This window comes from Bactrocera latifrons, unplaced genomic scaffold (assembly GCF_001853355.1).
Source record: "Bactrocera latifrons isolate USDA-ARS-PBARC rearing strain unplaced genomic scaffold, ASM185335v1 scaffold_29, whole genome shotgun sequence".
In the NCBI taxonomy this organism is placed as follows: domain Eukaryota; kingdom Metazoa; phylum Arthropoda; class Insecta; order Diptera; family Tephritidae; genus Bactrocera; species Bactrocera latifrons.
The window spans coordinates 1,030,360-1,046,552 of record NW_017536518.1 but is presented as its reverse complement, the minus strand read 5'-3'; the positions used below and the strand labels follow the sequence as shown (position 1 = coordinate 1,046,552).

At 35.0% G+C, this 16,193-nt stretch overlaps 1 protein-coding gene across 1 annotated transcript in view; it reads left to right on the top strand.

Annotated features, from left to right (window-relative positions):
• Positions 1-631: 631 nt before the first annotated feature.
• The window catches only part of LOC108970198 (serine-rich adhesin for platelets), a 112,119-nt gene continuing 96,557 nt past the window's right edge, over positions 632-16,193 (top strand). The window contains exon 1 of the mRNA XM_018935447.1: positions 632-648. The gene's annotated coding sequence lies outside the window, so the exon portion shown is untranslated. The remainder of the gene's footprint in view (positions 649-16,193) is intronic.

The following is a 16,193-nucleotide window of genomic DNA, read 5'->3' as shown; positions in this document are numbered from 1 at the left end:
GCACCGCGCCTGCAGGCACTAGAGCGGCGTGCAACCAACGGCCGGCCAACAAGCCCAGCAGCTTTTCTTCTACTTTCACACAACCGCACACACACACATGCAATTGCTTTGCGCTCTGCGATAATATTAGAAACTTTTCGTAGTGCACTCACACACACACGCGCGTGCGCTCGTATAAAGTTCGCGTTTTAGTGCTTTTGCAGAAAATTTTGCCGCCGCTCATAAGTGCAGTTACTTTGATTGTTGTTCCGCTTGTTGTTTTACGCTGCTTTAATTTTACGGTCGTAATTTTGTTGTTGTTGTTTGCTGCAAGCGTATATTTTTGAGTGTTTCCAGCGTAGAACGCTCGACCATAAATTCAATTCAATTTCCGCAAGTAGCGGCACTTCCGTTGGCTGCGCCTGCGGCTGCCGCGCCTGAAACTATGCACTTGACGGTACGTATTTTAGAGCACTTCCCAAGTGCTCACTTAGTAGATGACTTGCTTCTCGCAGCATTTAAGTCGCATAAATTTCACTGAGATTCGACCAAAGGCTAATAAATTTATTCTATTATTATTTTTTTTTTTCGTTATAATAGTGTTTCGAGGCATTTTCAAGGTGAAAGTTGGCGAAATAAAAATTTTGAACATCTGGCAACAGTAGAGAGGTGAGTTTGGTTTGATTGATTAAAAGAAATTTAAAATTATGAACGTTTCCGTATATTTACATTAATGTATTAACCGTTTGAGAATTTCACGTGTGGATTATTGCATAAATGAAATTATATGCTACTAGCGGACTTTTCAGTGGTTTTAGACGATATATGACTAAGTTTGTTATTATCAGGTATTGAGAAGAATTAAGTTTCAAACAAATTGAGAATTGAATCGATTACGATTGCCTAAGGCAATGAATCTTGTGAAAGCAATAGCCTCAATTTTCTGCGGTTTTCAAGCATAAATCAGCCAATACTGCTGCAATTTTACTTTCGAAGTTCATCAATCGTCGCTGGTTTGTTGCCATAGACCGCAGACTTGATGGAGAGCCCCCGGGAAAGAGTTTAACGGTGTCAAATTGCACGACCGATGCCAATTGACTGAGCCATTTCGTTAGATAACACGTTCAACAAACCTGGTTTTCAATAAATCGATTTCGACCTTCGCCGTGTGGCTTGTTGCACCGTCCTGTTGGAACCACTTATTGTCCAAGTCCACATCATCCAATTCGGGCCACAAGCTGCTTCAGTGCTTGCGTCTATTTGATCTTGTAAGGATATAGGCCAAGCTCTTTTCGGAAAATTCATCACAACGACGTGAAAAAGATGCCCAACACTTGAAAGCGACGCCTGAGAGTCTGCTTTGGGTCTTCCTCAATTTATGCGCTAGCGTCAGTAATAATTTCGACACTACGAACACTATTTTATCTCACTGTCACGGGAACAGTTTGTACAGTGCCTGTGGATTCATATGTTTTCACCAGACGCTCAATTTTTGATTGATAAATTAGATGTGGCGCTCTTAAAGTTGAAGCCACTAACTCAGAATTTCGGCAGTAAATTTTAATTGTTTTAAGTATATGTCTCTTTCTATGATGAAATGGCAAACCTTACTGAAAAAAATGTCAAAAGAGCGGGGAAAAATATGATGTCGTTTGCTGTTCCTGTTGGTCTGCTTTTCTAGCGTCCATATTGCAAACCCCGTTACATATAAGCCCATATCTAACTCGTTTATTATGAGGTGATAAAAACAAGACTAAAAAAATCTCCAACTAGACAGTATTTTGCCGAATATAAACCCAGCTCCGTTCAGGTTTCATACCCGACCCGACCTTTTCTTTCAAGTTAGAAAGCGATTAGAAACGAATTTTTATATTGTTGTAGACATACATAGCTTAGCTCTGAACCGCCGCCACAATCTTAAATCAACATCATTCAAATGTCAATTTGACAGCTTACGCATGACAGTTGACACAAGTATGACAGCTGGATATTTACAAAGTATGATCTCAAGCGATTGAAAATAATTTGTCGCTACCTTTTGTAAAATTTCTTTTATGCGAAGGCTGGACTTATTATTGGACAACTTATTTCATTAAGAAATTTTCAATACAAAAATGAAATTTTGTGTGTTTTCATTGCAATTATTGTTGTTATGTTTTATTTACTTTCCGGTTCGTCACTATATATTTATTTTCAAACTATTGCTTGCTATTTTTTCCGGGCAACCAAACGGCAAAGCATCATTTTCGCTGAAAATTTATTTCCACTTGTGCAATGCCAACAAACACCAAAAACATAAAAGACTGGCAACCAAGAAAGCGGAGAGTCAAGATTCAAGAGTAAGCATGAAACGCTGCATACTTGAAGGCGCTGCACACACGCACATACACATTCAAACGAAGCTGCTTGCAAGTGGCAAGGCAAACAATAAAGAACGCGGAAACAAGTGCATTGCGTTGAGAACGTGAGGGAGGCGGGGGTGTGTTGACTAGTGGGACTGACGCCGCCACCATTACAAACTGTAACTCCTATGTATATGTGTGTGGTGAATGCCATTGCGTTACAAGACGCGACACTGGGAGATACGTAGTCCCACACTTAACGACGCAGCGTTCAAGTATTGCGAGAAAACATCTTAACGGTATTTGCCACTACATTTTGGCGACTCGAAGACGCCAGGCCCATTGCCGTGCGGCAAGTGGCATTTGACATTTTCGGTGGCGAGCAAAATAAGGTCGCACTGTGTCAGCGTACACCAACACTTCGCCAAATTTGCTAATACTAATCTGCTAACTAGCTGTAGTGCGCTAGTTCAATTGCTGGTGTATACCACAGAATGTTAAGATCCATGCTTGTGTGTGTGTGCGGCGCGGTTGGCTGCTTGCCGCTTTACACTTAAGTGTCATTTGTGCCGCTGGCGATGGAAGAAGCTGCTGCAGCTAAGCACTCACAATGCCGCACATACAAATATACATAGGTGTATGTACACACATTCCTTAGTATAGTTATAGGCGTGTATGTGTGCGCGTGTGTGTAATAATGTGGTTATGCGCATGTTGATTTGCCTATAAAAACAAGTTTCGAAAACAACTTTTCAAGAATTGAAATTGCGGCAAGAGAGCATTTTGCGAATTTCCGCTTCAAGTGCGCTAAGGCAGCGATGTTGGCTGTGGCTCTTACTGCTGAAATAAGATTTTGCACGCACACATTTGCACTTCCAGTACATGTGAGGTTCGCTGATGACAGTTTGCACAATTTGAATGTTTAAATAAGTTTGAGCTGTGCGCAATTTCAAATTAAACTAGAAGTCCTGCTCTGAAGTTAACGAAAATGAATAACTGTATACATCTTTATATATAAAAATCGCATGTCACGTTGTTTGTCCGCGACTCCTAAACTACTGAACCGATGTTAGTAAAATTTAGCACACTGTATCCAGATCGAGCTAACTTAGAAGATGACTTATTTATGAAAAACATTCATAAATAAAAAAGTACAGTGAAAGCTCGTTTAAGCGAACAACTTTATCAACTGGACAGAAAGACTGGTAACCAGACATTGAGAGAGCAGCCTTAAATTCGATATTTTTCCCAATATAATTTATTTGTACGAACATGCTTAGAATTAAATCTCAAATGCAATCCTTTGGACTCCTATACCCACAAAAACAGTTGTTCGTAGATAAAGTTTTCACTGTATTGAATAGTTTATGACATAAATAATAGTATAAAATGTATACCACAGCAACGCGTGGCCGGATCCACTGGTATTATACTATAATATATTATATATTCATATTTGTAAAATTTAGTTTTTAATTTTTAAGCGTAAGCGGAACTCAGTAAATCGAAGTTTTTAACTTAACATAACTAAGATAGCACAACTAAAGTTGGTAAGGGAATTTGAGGTTGAAATAAGCGTGGTCGCGTCCTCTAACAGGTAAAATCGAAAGAAAACAGAAATAAGACTTCTCACTAACAGTCCCTTCCAGTTATGTCTTCTCTGAAGCAAAAAGGCTCCTAATCGAACCATTGATTTTCAAAATTCCCAGTTACCGAATATGTGGACCACAGGTCCCATGTCTGACTTTGTGACAAAAATATCGGTCAACCTTTGAGATATATTAATGTAAAGTATTCACCTGTATCAAAATATATATATGTATATATATATGTATATGTATATGTATATGTTTATTTATTTATGACTAGAGGACCTGTCCACGCTTCACTATGGCTGATAGATAGATAATACTACCACTACCATCTATATGATTTTTGTTAGTTGGATTATAACAATTTGTTAATGATATGTAGCATTTTTGTGAGAAATGAGCACCGAGGACAATGGTACTCTAAAGCGGCGAAAGCTCTATGCAAAGTGAGTGCCTCGCAAGTTCATAATCCAACAAAAACAACGAATAACTGATTCTGAGAAGTGATTGTTCTTTAATCGTAATAAAACCGAATTTTTGAATCGGTGTGTGACAATAGAAATATAGCTCCATCATTTCCCACTGAAGTCATATCGGCAGTCATTCTAGTGGAGTGCACATGATGAACCGGTTCCCATGCGTGGAAAAACGAAAAAGTCGGCTGGCAAGGTTATGACATCAGTCTTTTGGGACGCACGTGTGTAATATTCATCAACTGATTACTGAGCCAATTATAATATATTTCACTGTGTATTTGGTTGCAATTATTTTCTACTATTCCAAATACTTAGCAATTGTATTATTCTTGAAGAAGAATATGTTTAAAATTGTAAATTGATTTGAAATATAATTTTTGTATTTATGAGTTGTATTAATTCTTTACATAATCTAGGCTAACTCCCCTCGAATTTTCAACCAAATCGGTTCAGCCGTTCTTGTGTTATAAATGGTGTAACTAACGCAACTTTCTTTTACATATATTTATTTATTATTATAAATATAAACAAAATAAGTTACAATTTTATTAAAAATACCAAATGATATAAAAGTATATGTACATCCGTCAGATGTTGCGATAAAATTTAAAGAGCGAAGTTTTCTTTGTGTCCAAAATCGGCTGAGTACTTCCCTTATTTCCCAAATACCTAATTTAGTTATTTTCGATTTTCTAGTTAGCTTTACACAGCGGAATATGAACGAAATCGGTCTAAGCCCCAATCGTTAATAGAACAGCTTCGCGCAAACAAAGAACAACACTCAAATTGACAGTTCGGCTTGTCGAAAATAATTCGGAGTACACAATAACTCAATAATCGAAGAAAACTGTCAACACAACCTTGATTTACGACCTGCTTTGACGTGGTTTTTTCAGCTTCGGCTTGATCATCTGTTTCCGGTTCGTAAGCATTACTCCGAGACTCATCGCCGGTAATAATACGTTTCATGACATCCTGTTAGTCGAAAAGCGTATTTTCACAAATGTTAACGCGACATTGTTGTTTTTTGGAAAGAATTGAGTGATTTTGGAACCAATCGTGCATTTGCTTTCCGTAGGACAAATGATCTTTCCGATATTCCAACCAGTAAAATCTCTGACTTTTAATCGTCGATTCTCAAGCGCCAATTCTCTTTTGTTATTGACGTGTTGATCATCAGTTGATGTTAATGACCGAAGTGGATATGGTTTGTCGTCGTTGAATGCACTTCATCTGCTGTTTGTCGGAATCGTCGAACAAACTGAAGCGTCGCAATGAAATGCTTGCAAGGGAAACTTTTTTCTATGACGACATATCTTAAAAAAATTATACAAGGGCTTACATCTATGACAATGGTACAATCTCTGAAGAAATTGGAAAAAGATCGGTTCACTGTTGTATATGGCTGCTTTGCGCGATCGGAATAAAATGCCTGTATGGTTGTATGGAAAGCCTTTTCATTTGACGAGATATATTTACGAAATTTGCTAAAGGGTATTATCCAAAAGAATTATGTAATCTCCCAAAGAATACTTTAGATCGTATAGCCATAGCAGATAGCTGCCATAAAAACTGATCGGAATCAAGTTTTTATAAGTAATATTTTGTATTTGTGAAGGTTATTATATAATAGTTTTTGCGCAACCATAATGAAAGTGTTTTCTTCTTTGGTATTATAACTCTTTAGTTAATAAATTCTCCTTCAACTTTTAGAGTACAAACTATTCGAATTCTCTTTATATCTTAACTTAATGAAAAGCATTTAAAATAATTTCAACAAATTTTCCGACTTTTACGYTAAATAAATAAAAAAATATAAAAATCTGCTTAGCTGTAAATACTTATTATCAACAGCTCCACATTTTTGTAAACAATTGTGCAAATATTCGTTACTGTATGTGTGTGGGTGTTGGTAAATGTTCAGTGTAAACAAATTTCATTTCCAACTCAATTTTCTTTGCTACTTCTTAGCCAACAGCAAATAGCAACTTACCTTGCATGCAAATAGTTCGGTGTGGCATTGCAAGAACATGTTATGTAGCTATGTGGATTTAGTTATATATATATATGTATATATGTATGTGTATATGTGTGTATGCGTATCTGTATGTTTATGACCAAAATAAAATTAATGCACAATTTAACTACTTTTCCGATAGAATTTGCAGCGCATCCACTTTACCAGCTGTCTGTGATAAACGAATGTAGCAGCACTTTAGCATGAACCCAGTAGGAAAAATTTGCTAGTCAAAATTGTCGAGGTATATTTTTAGATTCGAGGCTAAATAAAAAAAATATCAAATTATTGTAATAACATTGGGAAGTCGAAAAAGTCCTTTCGTATTTTGTCAATAGATGTCGCTGCAGTCGTATATCTCCAGCTATACCAATCACATTGTATTCTACCATATAGTGTTTGAAAGGTGAGATTTTAAGCTTCATTTAATCAAAAAAAAAGTTAAATTCGAAAAAGTTGAAAAAAGTTAGAGCTGTTCAAAATTAGTGAAAATAATGAAGATATTCGCTATATTTTAAAAATGTTTGTATAAAAAAGGGAAGAATGCCGTGCAAATCACCAATGAAATTTGTGAAGTTTGAGGAGGAGGATGCTGTATCAGTTCGTATAGCACAACAATGGAATGCTCACTTCCGTTCTGGAAATTTCGATATCAAAGATGCACCTCGCTCTGGTCGACCTATGGTTGAAAACGTCACTGAAATTATGGAAAACATTGACCAGGACCGTCACGTAAACAGTCTTGGCATCGCTAAGAATTTAACAGTCATCCTCAAACAGTTTTAAACCCTTTAAAAAAGTTTGGCTACAAAAGGAAGATCGATGTATGGGTGCCACATGAATTATCTGTGAAAAATTTAATGGACCGAATTAATATCTGCGATTCTTTGCTGAAACGAAATGAAATCGAATCACTTCTGAAGCGATTTGTGACAGGAGACAATAGGTGCATCAAATAGGACAATAATGAGCGGAAAAGATCACGGTCCAAGCCTGGTGAAGCTCAACAAATGGTCGCAAAGCCAAAATTGATGCCTCGAAAGGTTATGATGAGTGTTTTGTGAAATTGGAGAGGGATAATCCATTATGAGCTGCTCAGCTTCAGCTTGGTCGAAGGATTGATTCTACATTTTAGTCTCTGAGCAACAGGGCAAATCTTTGATGACTCCGCAAAAAGAGGAAGAGCTTGGCTGGGAAGTTTTGATTCATCTACCATATAGCCCAGATCTTAGGACTACCATTTGTTTCGGTCAATGCAAAAATGAGAGATGAATTAATAAAGTAAAGTTGGCTTCAAGAGAAGCTTGTGAAAATTACTTATTACAATTTTTACGCCAAGAAACCAAACAAGTTTTACACTGATGGAATAATGTCTCTAGCGAAAAAATGACGGAGAGTGGTCCACCAAACTGGTAAATATTTAACGCATTAAAATTCATTACAATTAAAAAAAAAAATAAGTTGAAGTTTGTTTAGAAATACGAAAAGACTTTTTCGACTAGCCAATATTTCAGTTTAAAAATTTCTAAAATAAAAAAAAATTTCAAAAAATATTTTTAAAAAATTTAAAGCAGTCTCCATTCACTTTCCTATATGTGAGCTTACTTCATGTGCTTAAAATTTATTTGCAAGAATTATTTGCACGTCTAAATAAAATATGTTTTCGGTTAGAACTTTTTGTTGTTATTGGTGGTGTGTGTACATATGTGCGTGTGAATTCGATGCATTTGGGTAAATATTAATTATAGCTAAAACCGCAGCTACAGCTACACAAACAAGCATGCACGCCGAAACTGAAATTCTCAAAAGCACACAAACATCAATACAAATACGTTATAACACACACACATACGCACACCCACATAAGTGAAGATAACGACACGGCAAGTCTTACTAACAGCTATATGTGAGGCTGTGGGTGTGTGTAACAATGATGCCATTTGAATCAATAACAAATAAACCAAATACCTCATGCAAATACAAATACGCACCAACAAACACATGCACAGATGTATATATGTAAATGCTACAAATTCAATGCTTCCATTTCGAATGTAAGCATTTGTGGCTGAACTGATTTCGTTGGATAGTGAAATTGAACGAAATGAGTTGAGTTCTCGGGGTGTGTGTAATGAAATGAGATGAAATCACCAAGAAATTACATTTTGCCATTACAAACAGTACTTATGTCTATGTATGTGGATGTGTGTGTGTGAAAAAACTCACACAGCCACACAGGCACACAGCTGTCTATTTTCCTCAATTGTGTTTGTTAGTTACACGGTAAATAGGTGAAGGCACAAATGAGTAATTCTTCAGAAAAGCTTTACACAGACCCACACACATATGTAAATATATATATGCAAGCACACATCTATCCATACAATCACACCTATACCTGCTGATGGCTACATGCACTTGAATGTAAAATGTGTGTGAATATTGGCAGTTAAATAGCATGGCCGGTGAATATGTTGAAATGAGATGAATGATGGAATGATGTCAAAAGAGTGAAGGTGAATATGCGCACACACATACATTCACCTACACATCTATATGTATTTGGAATGCATAAACATAAATAAAATTAGAAATTGAGTTTCAATAAAAAAACACTCGCACTCAATGAGCAATTTCTATAAAAAATAAAAATAAAGCTCACCGGCATGCTGGTATGTATTTTATGTGAGCGTATGTGTATGGCCGCTAGTAGATGAAATGAATGAAACCCTTTGATTTCAGTTTTTATTCAAATGCAATTTCCTGCTGCATTTCAATCAAGATATTTTTATAGGAACTTACCGCACAAACACACACATGCTTATGATCCTCTGTGTGCATAAAGTAACGGAAGTCATATAAAAAGCAAAGCGGCGCTCCACACTGAGCCTGTTTCATATATACATATGTGCCATTCCAGACACATAGAAACGCGCATTTATTGAAACTATTTCTATTTATATTTAGCTTAACCATATCTACTCCTGTACTTGAGAGACTCAATTAGTTGCAGCTATAAATTTTCCACAGATTTAAGGCAATTTGTCAATACAATTACAGGCAACTTTTACCTTTTACCGCTTTGAAGTGAAAAACAGAGAGCTTTCACTAGCAAACAAAAGCTACATTACAAACTCAAAGTTTGCTGGGCTTTACTTAACTCATTGTTGGTGTTTACTAAGACATGCTTTCAATTTCATAGACAATGGTTTACATATAACATTAACAATATAAAGCTTTCACTTATATAAAAATCTTTGAGCTAAGATTCTAAATGTTCCTTTATATTTTTTATTTCATGCAATTGTGGCAATTATTTACTACATACAGCTTTCACATGAAAATACAGAGCTTTCACTTGCAAAAAGCTTAAATTTTTTAAATCTATCGCTTGAAAATAAAGAGTTTTCATTAACACAAAAAATCTACACTTAGCGTTTTCATATTAAACTTGTATTAATTGACAAAAACACAGTAAAAGAATGGTATCTATGAAAAAGTCAGAGATTTTTTTCCAATTCAAAATGAAAACCTAGTAATTCATACTTACGTACTACCCATATATATGACAGTTAGATAGAGTGGTCTATTGTTATACCACCGTGACTAGAGTTCCTCCACTCTATTGGCCCCTCCTTAAACCACCCCATGCTTCTGATTAAGTTCAGCAGTAAGAAACTATACACATAGTTTCGATTATTTTCATTTTTATAGCATAGAAAATGTTTGATAGTTTCGCCCTGTTCTACCTCCTGACAGCTTCTAAAACAGTTGTTATAAGGCGTTTCCGGTCAACTGGCATATCTGCGTATTAGACAGTGACCAGTGACTCCTACTAGAGTTCTTATAACATTCCTTTCAAATCTTAATAGTCGACGTGGGTGATTTATGTTCCATTCATACCTTGTTTGCCTGCTTGTTCAAAAGGTCAGTGATAAATTTCACCAAGCTTCAGCACTATTTGTCGATTAGATATTTGTAAGTAGTCAGAGGCATAAAAATTCCCCCTTTTAAGAAGTTTAATTGTAGAGTGGTGCCTGTTCTGGCTGGTTCATCCATTCCACAGTTCCTTGGGATAGCATTATGTCTTGGGACCCGTTACACGTTTAGCGTGAAATATAACGTTAGATGGGCTAAGTAATTAAGGTATTCTTTCACTAACTTAAAATAATCTCAAGGTCACCAAACTATCTGAAGATATAAATATATTCCTTGTAGCACACTGCTTGTCAGAACCAGAAGGCTTTCTTTAATTGCTGTCATCTCCATTTAGAAGACACGACAGTTGTTTGGTAGACGGAAAGCGATATTGCTATCCAGCTTTGCAGAGAACATGCCAACTCTCAATCGATTATCCCGTTTGGGGTCATTCGTATAGATTCCTATCCAGGCACCCTTGTTCACCTCGCCCTTTTCCCACTCTTCTCTGGATGGGAAGGCGATATTTTGGACTGATATTCTCTGTGGGATTTCGAAAATCCGTGGCACTTTTAAGTATCATGGAATGCTCGTTCTTACTGACGACTAAAAGGGAGAATTCCTTCACTCTAAGTTTCAATGAAATTGCAACTACGGTTATGCAGAAGTGTTTTGGGGAGCCTTCTTTAGCACAAACACGAGTATTTGAGTGGCACAAAGAGTTCAGTGACGGTCGTAAAATCATCGAAAACATGTCTCATGCACGTCGACCATACACCTATGTTAATCGTGTATGAAAATCATGGGAGTAGGTAGTAGAGGATCTGAGCATGTCTTATGAATTGTATTCATAATTTCGGTTAATGTTTTCAGCTTGTCAAAGCTAAACTCGTACCTAAAATCTGGATTTTTGGCAAATCAGCATGAAGTAGAGGTCAAACTAAACTGTATTGACTCATGCGCCTATTTTAAAGACGATAATAAAATTAGCACACATTTTTATTATCATTTTGTGGAAATTTTGTTTTTGCTGTGGCCAGTCCGAGTCAAATTTGATCAGATGGGTTTTCAGAACATTTCATTCATTTATTGAGCCAACATTCTACAACTTTAAACAACTGGCAAATGTATTTAATATTGAATTAAATGACAGACAAAATAATTTTATATTGACGTTTTAATACAGCTGTTAACACTAAAGGGCCCCCATGGCGTATGAGTGACGTGAAACTATTATGTGAAATGATTTTAAATGAAACCTTTATAGAGAGTTACAATTCAGCTGAAGTTTGGTAACAATATTTTTACAGACATATATTTTTCATATACATAAGCTATGTTGTGAGCTGTTTAGCAGTGTAAACTGTGGAATGTTGCAATGTTGCAAACACAGCATGTGCTCGTTGAAGTATGTGTGTGAGTGTTCTCCGATATGAGTGAGCACAAAAAAGGGCTATGATTAACGAACTGACAAACAGTTAATTTATCATCATTGAAATGGTTATAAAAATACATAAATAATATACAAACATATAATATACAAACATATATATATAGTATCCATACATATACGTATGTATATGTGTGAGCCAGTGAAATTGTACAATTAGTAGCAAAAGGCATAACGTAACAAAAATGTACAACTTGTTTTACAAAAGTGACCATAACAAGCACATACTCGTAATATGTGTAGAAACCTTACAATAACAAAAAAAAACGCAAAACCAATAACTCAATAATGCAAAATACGACTTCTCATGAAAATATGACAACAAAAGCGGCATGTCACACAAAATGCAACAAATGCAAAAAAAACAACAACAATAACAGTGCATAACAGCGTCAATGAATGCAGCAGGTCAAAAATCAACAACAATAATCTACATAACCACATTCACTCCGGTCAACGTATTGTGGCGGCTGTACGCGATTCAATTGCAAACATGACCGCGCAGGCGGCCAACGTGGTTTTTTTCTTCTGTTTTGCATGCAACACCCACCCACACACGGCGCTGGACAAGCATCATACATGCACATGGCAACTCTATGCATCCGTAATAAAATATTTTCACACTCGATGTGGGGGGAGTTGATAAAAACAACAACGCTTACTCTCTTTCCAACCCAAAAAAAAACTTAAAATACAAAAACAAAAGCAACATAGCTTGTGTTTTTTCTTCCGCTGTTTTGCTCAATGCGACAAATCTGTTTTTTAGCGGTTTTCCTGTTTTTATTCATGCACATTTTTGTTGTTTTTGTACAATTCTTTTTTTTTCAGCGCACAGCTTCATTGCATTATAACTGTTGGCTGACAATCATTGTTGAGTTCACGAGCGTGCAATGTTTTTGTCGCAACCGATATTGCGGCTCGTCAATGCAATTTGGTGTGTAGCGCGAATTTATTTGTTTTTAAATTTTTTTGGTTTTGTCCATACAATTCKGGAATCTCACGCTGTGTCGCTTTTAATAAAGAGAATAAGTAACAACCRAAAGGGGGAAAATGGGATTTGCTTTTGCTGTTGCAACAATTTCCGCACAATTCGCCGATTTCCGTTGAATAACTGGGTAACAGTAAAATCTTTTTTGCGGTGGTAAAAAAAATTTTAATTTTTAGGTTAGAAACAAATTCCAGCAAATTRCTTTTTACTGTTTTAGGCTTCACTTTGTGTGCTGACTCAATTTGACGCCTGAGGTACCTGCGAAAAAAATTGATAAGGATTGGTAGAGATGAAAAGTTTTGTGGAAAAGTAATTCGATTTTAAAAAATTATCAACAAAATGTATTGGAAAAATTTTTATTCGCCGATTAAAATATAATTTGAAAAATAATTATTAATTATTCAGCAGAATGGAGGGAAACAATTTATTAGGCCATAAAATCAATTAAATAATAATCGATAAAATAATCGGAAATATTTTTATCGACAAAAATTTAACATACACAAAAGTAATCAACAATTGACAGCCGATTCCCTATTTAATAATCGATAACACTTGCGGAAACACTAATCGAAATATAATAATCTATTAAATAAATTAATAGTTTCAATACTTTTAGGCAAAAAATATATAAAAGGTAATATAATATATGAAAGTAATCGTAAATAAATTAATAATCGTTTAATAAGTAATCCACAAATACAATATTAGAAAAGATTATAAAGAAATCAATTAAAAATCGTTTAATAATCGATAATACAATCGATAAATTAACAATTAAATAAAAAAATAATAATCAATGAAATTATTCGGAAATATTTTTTTATTATTTAGTAATTGATTAAGCGTTAAGTAGTCGATAAAAATTTAAATTACAAAAAAATTATCAAAAATCAGACGTCGATCAATTATTATTAATATCGAAAAATGATCGACTAAATAAATAAATAACAAATTTCGATAAGAAAATACATAAAAGGTAATCGATGAAATTAATCGGTAATAATTTATTGTTGGTCACAAGTAGTCGATAAATATAATATAAAAAAATTATGAAAACAAAAAAAATCGTTTAACAGTCGATTAAGTAATCGATAATATAATTGAATTGTACATCAAATAAATACTTAATAATCGATAACAATTATAYAAATTTTATATTGAAGTAGGAGCATAACTCATTAATTGCTCATTTACAAAGTCAACGAACCAAACTAAAATAAAACTAAGGTCACACATACATACATGCAWTCATACATTTAATTAACGAAAATTTATCTCGTATTTAAGTCCTTATATGTAAAGTTTTCTTTAGACTATGCTACAAGAATATTTAAGCCATCATGTGCGCATATTATTAACGAAAGGTGCAAGCACGCAATCGCATGCAACACAGTTGAATACAAACAAAAACCARTAATAACAAAAGTTGTTTCATTCGGCCATGCAGTCAAGTGGTGGATAATGAAAAAAGCATCGACGGCAACATGGCAAACTGGCAAAATGAAACAAAGATTTTCTGAGGTGGAAATAACCGACACTTGTGCCATCTTTTGATGGGCATAAAAATGGCAGCGGCCACACACACACATACGTAGCTGCCGATATCAGATTGTGGGTAATAAACCAAAGCGTTTACTTCACAACACATATACATACACACACATATGCATTTATTTAACAGTCCAAGTGTTRGTGTGTGCGTATGTGCGCGTTCAGCAGTCAGTTTCATTGCGTTGCGATAAATGCGCAGCAAACTTTTCATTTTTACGATAAAAGTTTCAAAAACTGAACACAAGATTGCATATGGACGCGTAAAATTATATGAGTCAACGCATGCGTACGCACACATACACATATTCACTGCACTGCTTGCCGCACGCACATATGCAAATACATATGTTTGTCTGTACATATGTATATGTCAGTAACCGTACCCATAAGAGATAAGTGTTTACTTTTTTGCATATTTTCATATACATATGTAAGTGTATATGTGTGTATGTCAGCCCGTGAATGTGTACGTAAATAGGTCAACAGCTGCATGTTAAATGTGGCCAATAAGCTGGAGAACAATAAAAACCAATGCAATGGCAACTGAAAAGCCACAACAAAATGGCAACAGCCTGCCAATACACAGCGGAAGTGAGCTAACAGAAGGCAATGCCGGTACTGGAGGCACTACAGTGCGGCGGACAAGCGCAAGGGTGGGTAAGGTACAAGAGAAATGATAATAATAAAGGAAGAGCAAAGAAAAGTAATAATAATGTGAAACGTTTTTCGTTGAAAGCACCCCAAAGATGGCAAATAAAAAGACATTAAGTTTTAAGGATGCTTGAAGGAATTTTTAATTTGTATAAGAATACCTTTTTCTTGTTGCACCAAAGAATTGAAATGTCTAAATTTTTAATAAATTATGATTTTTGAAAAMTTCATAATTAAATATGTATAATTTCGAAAAAAAAAAACTTTCTAAATAACAGCTTTTGAACTTCTAAAGCATATAGGGCTTGTGTCTGAAATGCGCCTAAATGTAGGCAACACCAGGTTRATGTCTTCTCCAAATTAAACACGAATGTAGATAATCTAGCGGTTATTACTATTCTGGGCACTAAATAAAAAATGTTATAGATATTGAAATTGCCCCCAAGTTAGTATTGAACGGGGATCTATTATTCAAATATTGACTGAGATTACTGAAATTGTTTCCTCCTACTAAACTTTCGTTTTTTTTTTAAATATATATATATTTGCTAAAATATATAAAGACAAAATGAGCACTAAAATAAAAAATGCTTGCAGAAAATAGTAGTAGCGCTGTTTGTTAGTAAATAAGCCGGAAGTAAATAAGTTCAAGTCATATAAATATTCAAAAATTCATTTTAACAATACAAAATAAGTTTGGGTATCAAGTAAWGTCAATTTATAGACAATACTTTCGAATAAAATCAAATAGATTCACAAAAAATACATAAGCATAAAGTTAGTATAGATATTTGGAGTATATAATGTAAGAAAAATTATTTGGCGCTGGAGCCACTTTATCTCTCCGAAAATCCTTTCCATAAGTAATGTTACCGTTACAACTTCAAGGTACGTTCCGAAGTAAACAGAACTTTTTGAATATAGCGCCCCCTCGTGGCGCCATCTACATATATTTCGACTGGTGCGTTATAGTCTACTATCTTTATCGATTGTCCAGTGAGAACTTCATGACATGTCATTGATTATAAGTAAAGTTATTGGTTTTTAAGTGTCAGTATGTTTGTGTTGTTGGTGTAAAAAATGAGCTTCGAACAAAGAGCCAATATTAAATTTTGTTTTAAATTGGAAGAACTTTTCCCAAAACGTTTCAACTGATGAAACAAGTTTATGGCGATGATTTCCTAACCCGTAGCAGAGTGCACGAGTGGTTTCAACGTTTTCAAAGT